The 15,224-nt window shown below is 35.3% G+C and overlaps 1 long non-coding RNA gene across 1 annotated transcript; it reads right to left on the bottom strand.

Moving 5' to 3' along the window:
- Positions 1-5,416: 5,416 nt before the first annotated feature.
- Positions 5,417-7,249, bottom strand: LOC114319293 (uncharacterized). Its single transcript, XR_014338338.1, has 2 exons — positions 7,144-7,249; positions 5,417-5,656 (listed from the first exon to the last, which is right to left on the bottom strand). It is a non-coding gene; the product is annotated as an uncharacterized LOC114319293 (long non-coding RNA).
- Positions 7,250-15,224: the final 7,975 nt, after the last annotated feature.

Here is a 15,224-nt window from a genome sequence, read left to right as displayed (position 1 = left end):
AACATTCTTAACATTTTAACATACTTTTTCTTCCAAAAATTACCAAACAAAAATTTGAAAATATATCTATATGCAATACCTCTTATAATGATATATTTTCTCAAAATAACCCTAACATAGCTTTAACGTAAAAATATGAAGAAAGTCCCTACCTCAGATAATGAAGAAGAGCAAATCTGGAACACAAATCTTGCCCAATCATGAATCCGAGACTACCATTGCGAAGATCACGACGAGCTCTTCGATTTTTATTTACAAAAGTTTTACAAAATCTCACTCTAAGCACTCCAATCAAAGCTCAAAGGTTGAGCATCCATGGTGAGAAAGAGATGAAGCAAAGAGAGTTGAGCTCTTTGCCACAAGAAATGAAAAGGAAAAGAAATGAGGGAAATCAAAGGAGGGGAAATGATGGCAAGGACAAAAATGGGGGCCACCTACATGGGTTTGTTTCCCAAAGCTTTATTTTTCCCAAAAAATATAATTTTTGTAATAATACCTAAAAATTTTATAATATAAATTATAAAATGACATAATTTTTCTCACCACAAAATATAATATTTTAAGCACTACGAAATATATACATTTTCATTCTTTATAAAATATATAATTTTTCGCCATATGGTACACACCATAAAATCAAATATCAAATATTTATTATAATCCTATATAATAAATAATAACAACTCCTAAGGTGGTTACTACTAATCACTTAATTAAAAAGGACTAAACAGTTAAACACGAGTCATTAAATAAACTCAAATTAACTACTAATCACTTAATTAAAAAGGACCAAACAGTTAAACACGAGTCATTAAATAAACTCAAATTAAATTAAATCTAAATCATGGGTCTCACCCATAAGTCAAACATGGTCCAATTATATACCAAAATAGTCCCAACAAATTTATCTCAAATCCTGGTCCGAACACCCAAACTCAATTTCAAATTCTGTTATAAATTAAACTGAACACCAATCAGTCCGTGAATTTTCATAAAATAAATACTCATCGTTTAATTCTGAAATTTTTATCTAACGTGCCAGACTCATACAAGAACAACATATAAAAATTTCATAATTTTCTGAGATCGGGAACTATATATGCATTCATCTCATAAGACTGTATAAAATGGATTTGATAAATTGTTTAATTATTTGATTCAATTGATAATGAGATAATTGAATGAATTGAAAATGATGTCCTGTTGCTATTGAAACATGTTTATTTATTTAAGGTTAACTTGTTGTGGTTAATTAAATAAATTAGATTTAAGAGGTTATGTAATAAAATCATATGGTTTTGACATGATATGATTTCACGTATATGTACAAGTATTTTGGTACCTGTATATCTTCTAATGTTTTAATATGAGATTGCTTGGTGAGCTAGTGGTTGCTCACCCTCTGCCTGTACATGTATACATGGAATGCTTTTCGGATTTGAAGATCAAACAATGGGTTTTACCATTTCATAAGTGTAATGTAGTGATGGATTATAGTACTTCATTTATTGTTTGGCTGAGTGCTATTTTTTTTTTTTTGTAAAGAGTAGTGTCCTCTCTTTTATTGTAAGCCTCGGAGCATTTCTTTTATTTGTATGTAAATGTCATTGTTGTATAACGAGAGGGAATATGTATATTTAATTATTCATCATTTCATCCAAGGTTAAAATGTTATTTGTAAATGGACTTAAATAATGAATATTGGTAAAGTTATCCGAGTAATAAAATACGGGCCGTTACATAATATCTAGGTTAAAAACTATATTAAGGTGTAGAATATCCCTATCTCAAGAGTAGAAGTCTAAAGGAGAAAAGGAAGAACTTCAAAGACACCAACACTCGACTTTGTTCGGATTAAATGGAAGCCCACAAGATGCTCTATCTTTTCAACAAAAGAACTAGGGTTGAGAGATCAAAGAATCTTGCTCCACATGTAGAGAGAGAGTGGATTTTAGAGAGAGAGTGAGCCGGATTAGGGTTTCTGAGTGAAAAGATCATAAAAAGTGATGTAAAAATATGTTGCTGCGAACTGATATACGCGAGCAGTGGCGGAGCCAGAAAATCAAATTAGAGGAGGCACTTATTAATTATATTATTGATAAATTTTACAAAAATATTTAACGTAAGTTTTTACGATTGACTTCGAGGAACATAAAAAAAAATAATGTTATTTATAACCAATATATCATGGACAATATAAAAAAATATGGATATAAGTCTTAAAATAAATTATATAATGATAAAAAAAAATTTATACAGAATTTGATTAAAAATTCAATATAATGGTAATACCACGTCATCATTAGTATGTGATATCACTAACTAATAATAAATAAACACATAGAGAGTGAACCTCACATGTTAGATGTAACTAACAATCCAATAAATTTCATATCTTTATAGTGAGATTAGTTATACTTGCATGTCAATAATAATGACATCACCGTTACATTCAAAATTTTTTATAAAATTTTCATAGATGATATGGTTTATAATAGTCTCTTCATTTTCATTCCAAAACACCATTATTGTTCTCATAATTTTTAAAATGTCATTGACATTTCACTCTAATAATATTTTTGTAATTTTTTTTATTTAAAATATTTTCTTTATATTTGCAACAAAATAACAACAACAACGCCCAATTAGTACACATTAATGTGTGTTTGGGAGAAGAAAAATTGAGTACACACCTAACCTTTGACAAAATACACAAAGTGGTGGTCCCAAGTCTTGAACCCATAACCTTAAAGTTATTAGGCAAAGTCTTAACCATTAAATCAATAATCACTCTCTTTCTTTATAAAAAAAAAAAAAAAAATTTCCCAAAATTCAGGAGAGGCACGTGACCCTCCTCGTCCCTTGTTGCCTCCGCCACTGTATGCGAGACTCGCTCGAGCGAAGGAGTTGTCGCTCGAGCGACTAAACACAAAAAGTGTCCTCGCTCGAGCGCAAGAAGAGTCGCTCGAGCGTAGAATACAAATCCCCAGAAGTTTTGTAGACAGAAGACCGTCACTCGAGCGAACAACAACCCCAAAGGCCTTCGCCCGAGCGCAAGAGTTCTCACTCGAGTGAACAACAACACCCTCCCAGAAACTCTACAAGACTGAAATAAATACTGAGAGATCACCAAGCTTGAGCGAGGCATCACTCGAGTGAGGAAACCAAAATCTGGGCAACTTCACTCTAGACCAACTAACAACCAACTTGATCCAAACGCGTCCAAGACGTTCCAATACTCAAATTCAAAGGGTGAAAAGAGGAAAAGGTATAAATACCAATATTAAACCACGAGACCCGAGTCCGGAATACAACCAAAGCCGGGTCAAAAACCGGAATCGCTATACAAATTCTATATATAAAAAAGTTTAGTTACTATGAAAATTTGTGAAAAAAATTGTCATGAATCAAGAAGTATTGTTGAGATTTAATTAGCGTATTATGAAATATACATGTAGAATGAATTCAAAGCAAGAAAATTGTCATGGATGAAGAGGTGTGGTTGAGATTCAATTGGTGTATGGTGGATTCACATATAGAATAAATTTAAACTAGTATTTATGTAAAATTCTAAATACTATTCTGGATATCTTATTGATTTATATCAATAGGAAAAAGTTTACAAAGAATAACTTTCAGATATCGTCAAATCCTATCCTTTAATGGCTCTATTAGGACTCTTTTCTTCCCATCGCTATTGCTATCAATATAATATAATTTTTAATCTAAATACATTTAGAAACTAATTTATTTTTTTATTTTTAAATTTTTTTTAATGTTAAATATTATTATATTTTAAATACAAGAAAATATGTATAAAATACGAAAAATCAGTATATGTTCATATTTATTTGTATTTAGTAATTTTTTTACAAATATTATGCTTTTTAATTATATTTAGATTGTATATACATCTAAAAAGTATTATTATATATAAAATATGAAGAAATTTCACTATCACTAATCAATAAGAATGAAAAAAATATGAAAATCAATCAATCAAAAATATGAAAAATCCAAAATTGAAAAGTAGTTTTCAAAAATTAAACCGAAGAAAGTGACTGTTATTTAGAATTTTAAAAAAGAAAGTGATTGTTATTTAAAGTGCAATGCAAAATAATACAATTCTATAAATTTAAACAAAGAGATAATATATAAAAATAGCCTGTGAATTCCTGAGATACAGTACGAAACCGGATGCATCTCCGTCTACGTAGATTTGAATAGATGTATACAACTCTAAGATTTAATCCAAAACATTCACAGTATTTTTGTGTAGATTCGAACAAATGAGTAACTCTAAGATTCAACCCAAAATATTCACATCGGTCTGAAAGATTTTATAGTTCAATAATGAATTCAAAAAATAGGGAGACATGTTTGCTATAGAACTTTTGGAAGGAGATGAATAGAAAATTGCTCGTTTTTTAGTGTTAAATAAGTAAATAAATGTTAATGTTAATGTTAAGAAGAAAAAAGAAAAGAAAAGAAAAGAAAATTAGTTTATATAGGACTCTTCATGACTTTTGTACATGATGTAGTGGTTTAATTTAAATCAATACCTTTGGGAGGATATTTTTGGAATACGTAAAAAGTAGAAAACACTCAGTTTTATTCAAACTTTTAAAATAATAGCAGATAGATAGTTGATTTATGTCTAATAAATTATAAGTAAAATCTGCAACAAATAGTCTAACACACAAACTCTTAAAATAAAAAACTATAAGAGCATCTTAATCAAAGTAGTTACATGTTTAGTCAAATTACAGTTTAGATAAATTGCACAAAATGGTGGTCAGGGACCATTCTTACCACTGGGTCGTGTTTGGCTGATTATTTGCTAACTAGTGAGACAGTCTAATGCTCGTAATGAAAGACCATTATAAGATGTAAAATTGTTGTTAATTGTAATTGGTTGTTTGATTTGATAAATACTGTTACCAATAAAAGAAAATTCAGAATTTTTAGACCTTTCTTTATATTTAATAAAAGAAGATGATAGAAAAATGTGAATGGTAACATGCTCAACCAAAATAACAATTGTCAATATGTGAACATCATGAACTGTAGTGTCTGCTACATTACATATACAAAAGTTCAAAGTGTAATTTAAGTTCAGTTTAGACAGACAAATATAATCTGAAAACAAATATAATCTATCATGTGCATAGCTTTTGCTGAAAAGAAATATAATTAAAAATAAGATTCTCTTCGAAATGCTTCCCAAGAGTTGCTTCATGTGTTAGATATCAACCCAATGTGGTTCTCCCACTCCACCTACCATACTAGCTAGTGGATGGAGCTAATGGAAGGGGGTAGGTGACCAATCAGAACATCCCTCAATTATGTATAAATTGAGGTGAGGAGGAGGGGTTTTGTCACGCCCCAAAATTTGAGACCGCAAGAGAAATATATGAAGTACAACTCAAACAAAATAGATAACCACAATACGTTAATATACACATACAAGCGGAGTTATAACATGGATAACTGATTTGAGTTCCACTAGAGGTTTACAAATATTGTCAAACCAAAAGGTAAAAGAAGAGAGGACACAAAAACAACTACTAGTCTAATTTTCAAGTGAACCACGGCTCTAAAACTTCATCTTGATTGTCTTTGGGATAACCTTCCCCGTCGTAAGCTGCTTCTTCACCTGGCATGACACGCCATGAGCTTGGAATGCCCAGTAAAAACACACACACCCCCATATCTTCTATCAATCAATCATACACAAAACAAATCAAGTAACATAACATACTTACATTAAGGTTTTATAAATCAGTAGTTAGACTAGGCATTTAGGACCCCCCAAAGAGATCCTTCCACCCAACCACAAGGATTGAACACCAGACTATTCAGAACTCCCCCTTTTGCTGCTTTGCAGACCTTACCACCTATGCCCACCTTCCGATTATTTACCTGTCAGTGGCATTGATGGACCTCAAAAGGGACGGCCAACAAGTGGGCTCGCTTACACCCAAATCGTGCCTCGGGCTTGCTTACACCCTGTACATACCATACCAAAGGGCTTGCTTACACCCTGCACATACCATACCAAAGGGCTCGCTTACACCCTGAAACCACCGTATAGAGTCTGAATACATCCAGGTCAACCTAGGGGCTCGCTTAAACTGCTTACGCAAGACTTAACTCATTTGGTATTAACCCCATCATAATTCATGTCATGCATATGTATAAAATTGTTCTAAAACACTAAGATAAACGTCACCCATTGCCAACCCCTTATCATTTCCCGTTTATTAGATCTTTTGCTAGGTGATTTAGTCACATTCGGTAATTTGGTCAATTAAACGAGTATGGGAAAAACATACTAGAGGAAATATAGTCCATGATCATCATACGTAAGTACAGAAGTATAGTTAAGCAAGAAATAACATTAAAAAGGCCTGAAACACTTAGAGACAAATCACATAGTAGAACACAATTTCCAGCACCGGTCGGTTCTGCAGGGCTAACAAGAACGCTTTGGTAAAAATACTTCTAGGTCGAATTAGGGGCTGAAATTGCACAGAAATAATAATTAACCTGTCTAGTTTCAATTCCAATTCACAGAATGTGCATAGCACCTCCAGAAATTCATCCACAAGCTATATTAAAAAACCTGTCCAGATTTGTCACCCATTGGGAAAACTAGCGTTTCTCTCAATCTACCCGATGGTTTTCACTCAAATAAAATTTGTTGGAAAGAGGACTCAGATTTCAAAATTTTGACAAAAGAACCAACACGAGATGATTTTTCTAGAATTTTATAAAATTACTAAAAGTGGACTATTTTTCAGAGATTCAGGACCAGATTTTTCAACAAATTATCCAAGCCCTAAAAACACACAATTAGGGGCTAATAAAATTGTCACAAGCTCTAAACACACCAATTATCTTACAATAAATTCAGATTTGAGAAATAGACAGGTTTGATATTTCTTTTAAATATTAGAAATTGCAGCAGTGCATATTTTGAATAAAATTGTAAGACAATGTCACCAATTCACACCCACACATGCATATACACCAAAAACTCAATTTACCATTAATACATAACCCAAGGGAGCATCTGGACAATAGGATGAGATGGGTAAAGAAAAAAAAATATGAGAAGACAAGGGAGAGGTGTATTTTTACCTTCAAGAAGTCTTTTTTTTTTTCCTTCTCACTTCTCTACTCCCCTTGACTTCCCTTGAGCAAACTCTCCCTCTCTCACCCTCTCCTTGAGCTGATGAAAAACGTGGGTGTGGATTGGGACCAACTCTCAATTTATATAATATGGGTAGCTTAATGGCTAAGGGACTAAATATCTAGATATTTATTTATTTATTTATTTATTTATGTATTTTATTTACTTCTTTGTTGTTATCAACCCACTCTTCCACCAATATTATATATATATAAACTATGTATATATTCAAGTACACAATAATATTCCATTCAAATAAATAATTAATGAAAGAACAATAATAATAAAAAATTAGAAATAAGAATAAATGTGTGAATTAATTTAGAAATTATGAGGTAAATAAATAAAACCAAGTTTTAGGATAGTTCCAATCATAAAGTGGTGTTCTATGATTTAATTATGGTAACACACGGAGAAATTATTCTTTACTTGGGCCCTTACACAGATTTTTACGGGACTAGGGTTAAAATGCTATTAACCTAAGGCTCAGGGTTTTCAAGTGTAATAAAAAAAAATTTAGGGTCTCTACAGGTTGAATTGTGAGAAAACTGAGAGAGAGAACAAACCAAGAGAGTGAGAAATGTGAGGCAGAGAGATCGTCTCTCTCGGTGTGAGCGAGAGAGACGGGAGAGTGGCTGAGTGAGGATAGTGTGAGCTCCTCCTCTATTGTAATCCTTCTGTAATCTCTCCATTGTTATAGTGATAACCGGTTACTCTCTCGTGGACATAGGCATTGAGGCTGAACCACGTTAAATATGGTGTTTCCTTGAGTGGGGGTGTGTTTTTCTGCTTGGTATAATTTCTGGAAGGTCTTGGGCAGGATCCCCGATCCCCAACAAGTGGTATCAGAGCCTCGTCTGTCATTTTCGGAACAAAAATAGAGTGTTTTTCGAAACTATCCAGAAATCAAATTGCTCGAAATCAGGTTTTAAGCATACCAGGAGCAAGGCCTCGACGAGAGGAGTCCCGAACTACAAAGCAGAGCCCAAAAGGAGCCTCCACGTGCCACTTGAAGTAGGCGCGTGAGTCCCACTCTCAAACATGTGCCACACACGCCGTTAACAGAATCGGCACATCATCCTAGTCGCGGCCACGAGCCAGACGCACGGCGGAGGAAGAAGGAGAGCATGGCGCGCATGCGAGTGACGTCACTGACACGTTAGTGTGCCACGTCAGCGCCATGTCAACACAGTTAGTGCCATATTATCTGTCACGTCAGCACGCAGAAGAGGGATCCAGTGCTTTGCGGCTAAAGTGCAGCCGTAGATGTGAGGCGTCGAAACTATTTTGGCTCGCTGTGACCCATTTGGAGTCCATTTTTGACAATCCAATAGTGTTTTCCAACTATTTGGAGTATTTCAGATACATCCGTACGGTCCGATTTTTGAATCAGAGTTTTCTGTAAAAAGAAGATCAAAATGGCAGACGGCGTCAGGTGTAGTAGATGGAATATTCTGTTGGAACACGAAATATTTTCTTTCTTTCTAAAAATTACAATTTGGCCCAAAATTTTCAAAAAATTGTGGTGTGGCCCAACTTTTGGGAAAAGTTTTCAGTGAGGTCCCCAGAAGTGCAACAAAGGTTGGTCCTAGCTAAATGGACCATTCCGAACGCAACCGCGAGGTCAGAATAGTGAAATTCTGAACGATTTTTAAAGTTTGTCAAATCATGGGAGTTTGTCATCTTCAATAGTCAAAGGAAGGTTGTCGGATATTGTGGAACGCTGCGGATTCATTGAAGATGTTAGAATGGGCAAATTCTGACCAGATTGGACAACTAGATACAAATCAAGATAGATCATTGGAGACCAAAGGAGATCAGGCTTGATCAAATGGCAGATCGAGGGAGATCAGGATTGGTTAGGGGCGATCAGAGGATTACAGAGATGATTATCTCCGAAGTTCATCAGAAGATCTGGTTCAATTAGAAGAAAAGACCATTCATTAACGTACAGATGATTTGGCAACAAGTACATGCTCAGGGAAATGTTGTGGCTGTTGGAGCTACTGTATACGAGTAGGTGCTGGTGGTATGTGGATGTGTAAAACAATAGTTGCAGAGGAGCATACTAAGCGCAGAAGCACAAATGCTGATATAGCGATCCCGGTTGTCCCTTTACTGTTCTGTTGTATTCCGGACTCGATTCCGTGGAGTTGGTAGTTGTATCTATCTTGTTGCTATCCTTTAAATCCATTGTTTGAGTTTTAGGATGTTTATGGGCTTGTGTTGAACAGATGGGTTAAGCCTTGGTCTATATCTTTGTTGCCCAGGTTTTTGGTGTTACGCTCGAGCGGAGTTTGGTTTCTAGTTTAGCGCTCGAGCGGGTGTTCTGGAGCTCGAGCGAAGATTGCACACTCCCAGTATTTCGTGTCCCTGCAAAACTTCTGCAGATGTGTTTTCTAGACTCGAGCGGGTTTTATGCGCTCGAGCGGGTAGAGCTCGAGCGGGATTGTTGGCGCTCGAGCGGGTAGTACTGTCTTAGTGAGGGTTCTGGGAGAGAGAGATTTGCGCTCGAGCAGACTGGTTTTCTCACTCGAGCGGATGTACTTTATTCCTGTGTCTTGGCGCTCGAGCGGGCCTTATTGCGCTCGAGCGTGTCCAGATTTTGTTCTTGACGCTTGAGCATTGTGTTTTCCGCTCGAGCAGGAATGTCGTATAACAGAGGGCAGCTGGGCATTTTTGAATCACTTTCTACACTTCCTCTCTCTCTCTTACTTTCTAAAAAGATATTTTGAGAGCCTCTTTCTCTAGAAACTCCCTTCTCTCTAGGGTTTGATCTAGTTAGAGTTTTTCCTTTCCCTTTGCCCTTTGTAAAGGTTGTGTTGATCGTCGAGGGCTCCATTTTGATCCGTGAATCTTGGAGTTTGGAGCATCTTGGTTTTCTACATTTTCTCCTCTTGGGCTCCGAATTTGAGGTATGGATTCCTACTCACTCTTATGGTCTTTAACATAGATTTTCTTCTGGTGATTTTGATAAAGTGTTGAAGTTGGGGAATTTTGGGACTTAGGGTTTCAAAATGTCAAAGAGGGTTTTATTATTTTGATTCTAAAATGAGTATTTTGGATTTCAAAATAGTGGTATTGATGTTGGTCGTTGATATATGGACCATTGGGTCAATATTGAAAAATGGGGGAGAAAGCCCTAATTCGTTGTGTAAATTAATTGGTGTAATTAATTTGGGAAAAGTGTTGGTATTTGGAATCGAGTTGGAAATAATGAAATTGACTCAGTATATGGTAGAATAGTGGAGTTGGATTTGTTAATCGCTCACTTTTGAAAACATTGATATTTTATCTGTTGGAGCTTTTATTATCTGTTTAGAAATAATTGCTTGGGCTACTGGTGGAGGGTAGTTTTGATTGTTGTAGACAATGCATGATGATTAGGCAAACTAAAACTAATCAATTGGTTATGTCATAGAATATGACGGTTGGTAGAATACATTAACATTATGTATTGATTGATTATGCATATGACCTATGTGGATATACATTGTGTGTGTGGGGGAGGAGATAGGGGATGTACTCTACAGTTTAGGGGAAGATAGAGGATGGACCTCTAAACCGGATATTGTTTGGGAGGAGATAGGGGATGGACCCCACTGATACAGCTCATATGCTTGTCAGATAATGTGTTGATACAGCTCATATGCTTATCATTAGAAGTGTTGATATAGCTAGTATGCTTATCTGTTAAAATGCGGATACAGCTTGTATGCTTATCTGTTGAGATGATGATACAACTAATATGTTTATCTATTGAGAAATGGAAAATGTTTAATATGAGTTACTGTCTCATAGAATGGTTGGCCAGGTTCTGAGCCATTGATATAAATTGTGAAACTGTTAAGAAATGGAGAGTGGAATGAAACATAATCGCAGTGATTATAAAATGGAAATGGGTTATGAATTGATTTATAGAAATTGAACATTTATCAATTGCTAATGTCTTAGTTATTGCTCATACTGTGTTTATCATATCTCTACTGGGTCGTGGCTCACCCTATATGGGAATATCATTTTCAGGTACAGGTAGCATGCCACCTCCAAGGACGTAGCTTGAGAGGCTAGAGGCGGGCAGACTTTTGTTGTTAGTTTCTTGATATATTACATGTATATTCAAGCCAAGGGCTTAATGTGTAAATGAGTTAGTACTCTTTTGTTGTAACCAAGTGTTAACTTGGAAAGCTGTAAGCCTTTAGGGCATTTGCTTTTGTCGTTAACATGTAATACTTTTGGTAATGGAACTCTGATGAATAGAAGAATGTGGAACTTTTATATATCCATGCATGTCTATATTGATGGGTTTAATGTTATTATTTTGAGGGCGTTACAGCTGACGTGCAACAGTGCAAGGGTACGCTAAAGTGTCGTATAGAGGCGTGAGGAGAGTGTGTAGCAACGGGTTATTGACAGTTCACAGGAACTTCCAAACAGAGAAATTGAGATGAGTAAAACGCAAGAGTGCGCGCCAAAGAGTGGCAAGTCTCTTTTCTCTATGGTGGTTTCTTTAGTTCCATGACAGCAGAGGATAGAGTTGATGCGGATCTCTCAGGCAAGCTCGACGCAAGTAGACCAGAAGCCATGGATGCGAGCACTATGCAAGGAATTGCATAGTTGACGATGCTTTGACAGATGGAGCTACTGTCAACCATCAATCTACTGAACAACAAATTTGGGATTGCAAACACTACAAGAAATAACAGTTTTGCCGACCAAAATATTAGTCGCCAAAGGTCCCTTTTTTAGTTGCTGATACCATTTAGTGACTAAATTTTTTTGTCGCCAAGTTAGCCGCTTAAACCCTGTCGGCGATTGTTTTACCGACTAAACGTGTGTTTGGTCGCTAAAAGTGAAACATTTGGCTAATATTTTTTTTAGTCGGCAATGTTACCTTTTAGCTACTAAATTTTAGTTGGTCGACAAAACTAAATGTTTGGCTACTAAATTATTGGTCGCTAATAGTCAATTATATATTTTTAAATTATACATTTACCAACCAATGTTTTAGTCGCCAATACTCAAGGAATCCACGACCAAACCTTTTAGTCGCCAAAAGCACATTCGTGAAAATAAAAAAAATTACACTCTGCTCTTGTGGAGATTCAAACCATCAACCTCCCATACCTTAAACCTTATACAACACACTCTTTCCACTACGCCTCCATAACACCATATGATTATATATGTAACATATATTATTTATATAGTACATAGACCCGTATTAATATAAAAGTATATATATAAAGATAATTATTTTTTATTGAACATAATTTATGTAAAAATAAATTATTTACTAGAAAAAAAAGAGACCACTTTTGGCGACTAAACATAATTTTAGTTGCCAATTCTATACTTTTGACTACTAATTATTTTTTAGTCGATAAAAAATAAAATTCCCGCGTTAAAATTACCACTTTTGGCGATAAACTTCCTTTTAGTCACCAAAAAGCCTCACTTTTGGCTACTAAACATCTTTTTAGTTGCCCAATGCCTCACTTTTGGTTACTAATTTTTTTTTAGTTGGTAAAAGCCTCACTTTTGGTGACCAAACATCTTTTTAGTCGGCGAATGCCTCACTTTTGGCTACTAAATTTTTTTTAGTCGCCAAAGGGTCTCACTTTTGGCTACTAAAATTTTTTTAGCCGGTAAAAGCCTTACTTTTGGCAACCAAACATGTTTTTAGTCGCCGAATGCCTCACTTTTGGCTACTAATTTTTTTTTAGTCGCCAAAGGGACTTACTTTTGGCTACTAAAATTTTTTTAGTTGGTAAAATTCATATATCGGCGACCAAATAGATTTTTAGTCGCCAAAACCTATACTTTGGCTACTAAATTTTTTTAGTCGCCAAAAATCTTTACTTTTGGTTACTAATGCTTTTTTAGTTGTCAAAACCTATACTTTCAGCAACCAAAGTTGCTTTTTTAGTCGCCAAAGATGCTTTTTCTTATAGTGAAAGGCATAGACGACAAGCTTATGGGAACGCTAGAAGGTTGTTCAGATGTGTAGAGGGAAAATGTTGATAGTTCAGAGGAAAAGCTCTGAGCAAAAGAAAATTGAGGACATTGACGGGACAAATGACGAGTTTTCTGTTGCTCCAATGACTGGTCGTACGAGGTGATGCATGTCAGTCAAGGGCATCCTTGGCAGGGGGTGCAGGACATCCAATTAGGTGGTGCAGGATATCTTGGTTACGCAAGTTCAAGCGTAGCAAGTGAAGACATCCGAGACAGGAAGCATGGAAGAGATGTGGGAGATAGAAGCAGAGGCTTTCTCCAAATCAGAGAGTGGTGTGAGTTGAGTTGAGGATGTAGGATTCCCTTCTCCTCTTGTATCTCTTGTGTGTTATCTCTAGCTTCAAGGGATGCAAATGTCTCAGTGAGAAGATACAGACTATGCTGAAATTTGGACGTGACAAGATTAGCAGCAGTGGGTGCTATTGTGGATCACCTCACATGGGTTAAGGGGGTGATTTGTTAGATATCAACCAAAGGTGGTTCTCCCACTCCACCTACCCCACTAGTTAGTGGATAGAGCTAATGGAAGGAGGTAGGTGGTGACCAATCAGAACATCCCTCAATTATGTATAAATTGAGGTGAGGAGGAGGGGTTGAATTGTGAGAAAAACCGAGAGAGAGAACAAACCAAGAGAGTGAGAGATGTGAGGTAGAGAGACTGTCTCTCTCGGTGTGAGCGAGGGAGACGGGAGAGTGGCTAAGTGAGGATAGTGTGAGCTCCTCTTATATTGTAATCTTTCTGTAATCTCTCAATTGTTATAGTGATAACCGGTTACTCTCCCGTGGACGTAGGCATTGAGGCCTAACCACGTTAAATATGGTGTCTCCTTGAGTATGGGTGTGTTTTTCTGCTTGGTATAATTTCTGGAAGGTCTTGGACGGGATCCCCGATCCCCAACATCATGAATCGCGGGCCCTTTATTGCAGTTTATAAGAATTTCTTCATACAAATGAAAATTGGATATTTTAAATAAGAGGCACTTGAATTTATCTTCTTAATGAGATCATTAAGAATAATAATAAAAAAAATGTCCATTAATATTCATCATCTTAACTGTTGAGAGTCTTTCTTTATTTACCATATGATAAGTTGTTTTGTTTAGAATTGCATGAAGACTTATAGATTCCAAGTCCTTGCTTTCGCAAGCTCTCAAACCTTATACCACCCAAAAACCTGTACTTGGGGATTATACAATTGCAACCAATAAAAAATTGGTCATAGTTCTAACATTTTTCGAAAATCAATTTTAAATGTTGTGTTTCTCAGGAGTAAGAGTGTATGCAATGTATAAAAAACAATGTAACATCCAAAAAGTTGTACCTGGGGACATTGAAGCCAATAAGCAAATGCTTTAACCAAACACGAGATTAAAAACAAAAAAATAAAAAACTCTCTAAGCTCACTAATTCAAAAAGTGAGCCAAAAGAAATGAAAATAGAAAGCGTCAACCAATATTGGTATAGAAAATTCCAATTTTCAACCATTCAAAAGTGGAAATTAGTAATGCAATGAACTTGACTATATAGCAGATGCACAAAAGATTTGGGAGGAAGATTATATATAGAGAAAAATGGCAAATTGTAAAATAGTTTAGGAATAAAAAGAAAAACATGTGTTTAAATTGAACTTGAAATTGGTATGATATTACTACTGATATTAGAAGTAATTTTTTCCCTTCGAGAATCAACAACAAATTAACATCCCTTTGATTCGCTAGTTTTTGAATGATTAAATAATGGTTAAGATGAGTATCTGTTAAGATAAGATGTTCATAGATTGTGAGTTATTATTCAAAAAAATTAACGATTAATTAGCTCTAAAATGTTCATGGCCAACTTTGGATTAGAAAAATAACAACCGAACACAGAATAATGGATGGTTAGCGAGGCTCCTCTTCATTTTCAACAACAATATAAACCCTCCAACTCTCCCCTCTCCAAAACACCATAATAAAAAAAAAAAAAAAAAGAGAGAGAAATTACCCATAACCTAAAATGAAAGGCCAACATG

Source organism: Camellia sinensis, chromosome 8 (genome assembly GCF_055761805.1).
Source record: "Camellia sinensis isolate YWXY chromosome 8, ASM5576180v1, whole genome shotgun sequence".
NCBI classification, from domain to species: Eukaryota; Viridiplantae; Streptophyta; class Magnoliopsida; order Ericales; family Theaceae; genus Camellia; species Camellia sinensis.
Note: the sequence above shows the minus strand (reverse complement) of the source record. Positions and strands in the feature narration are given on the sequence as shown.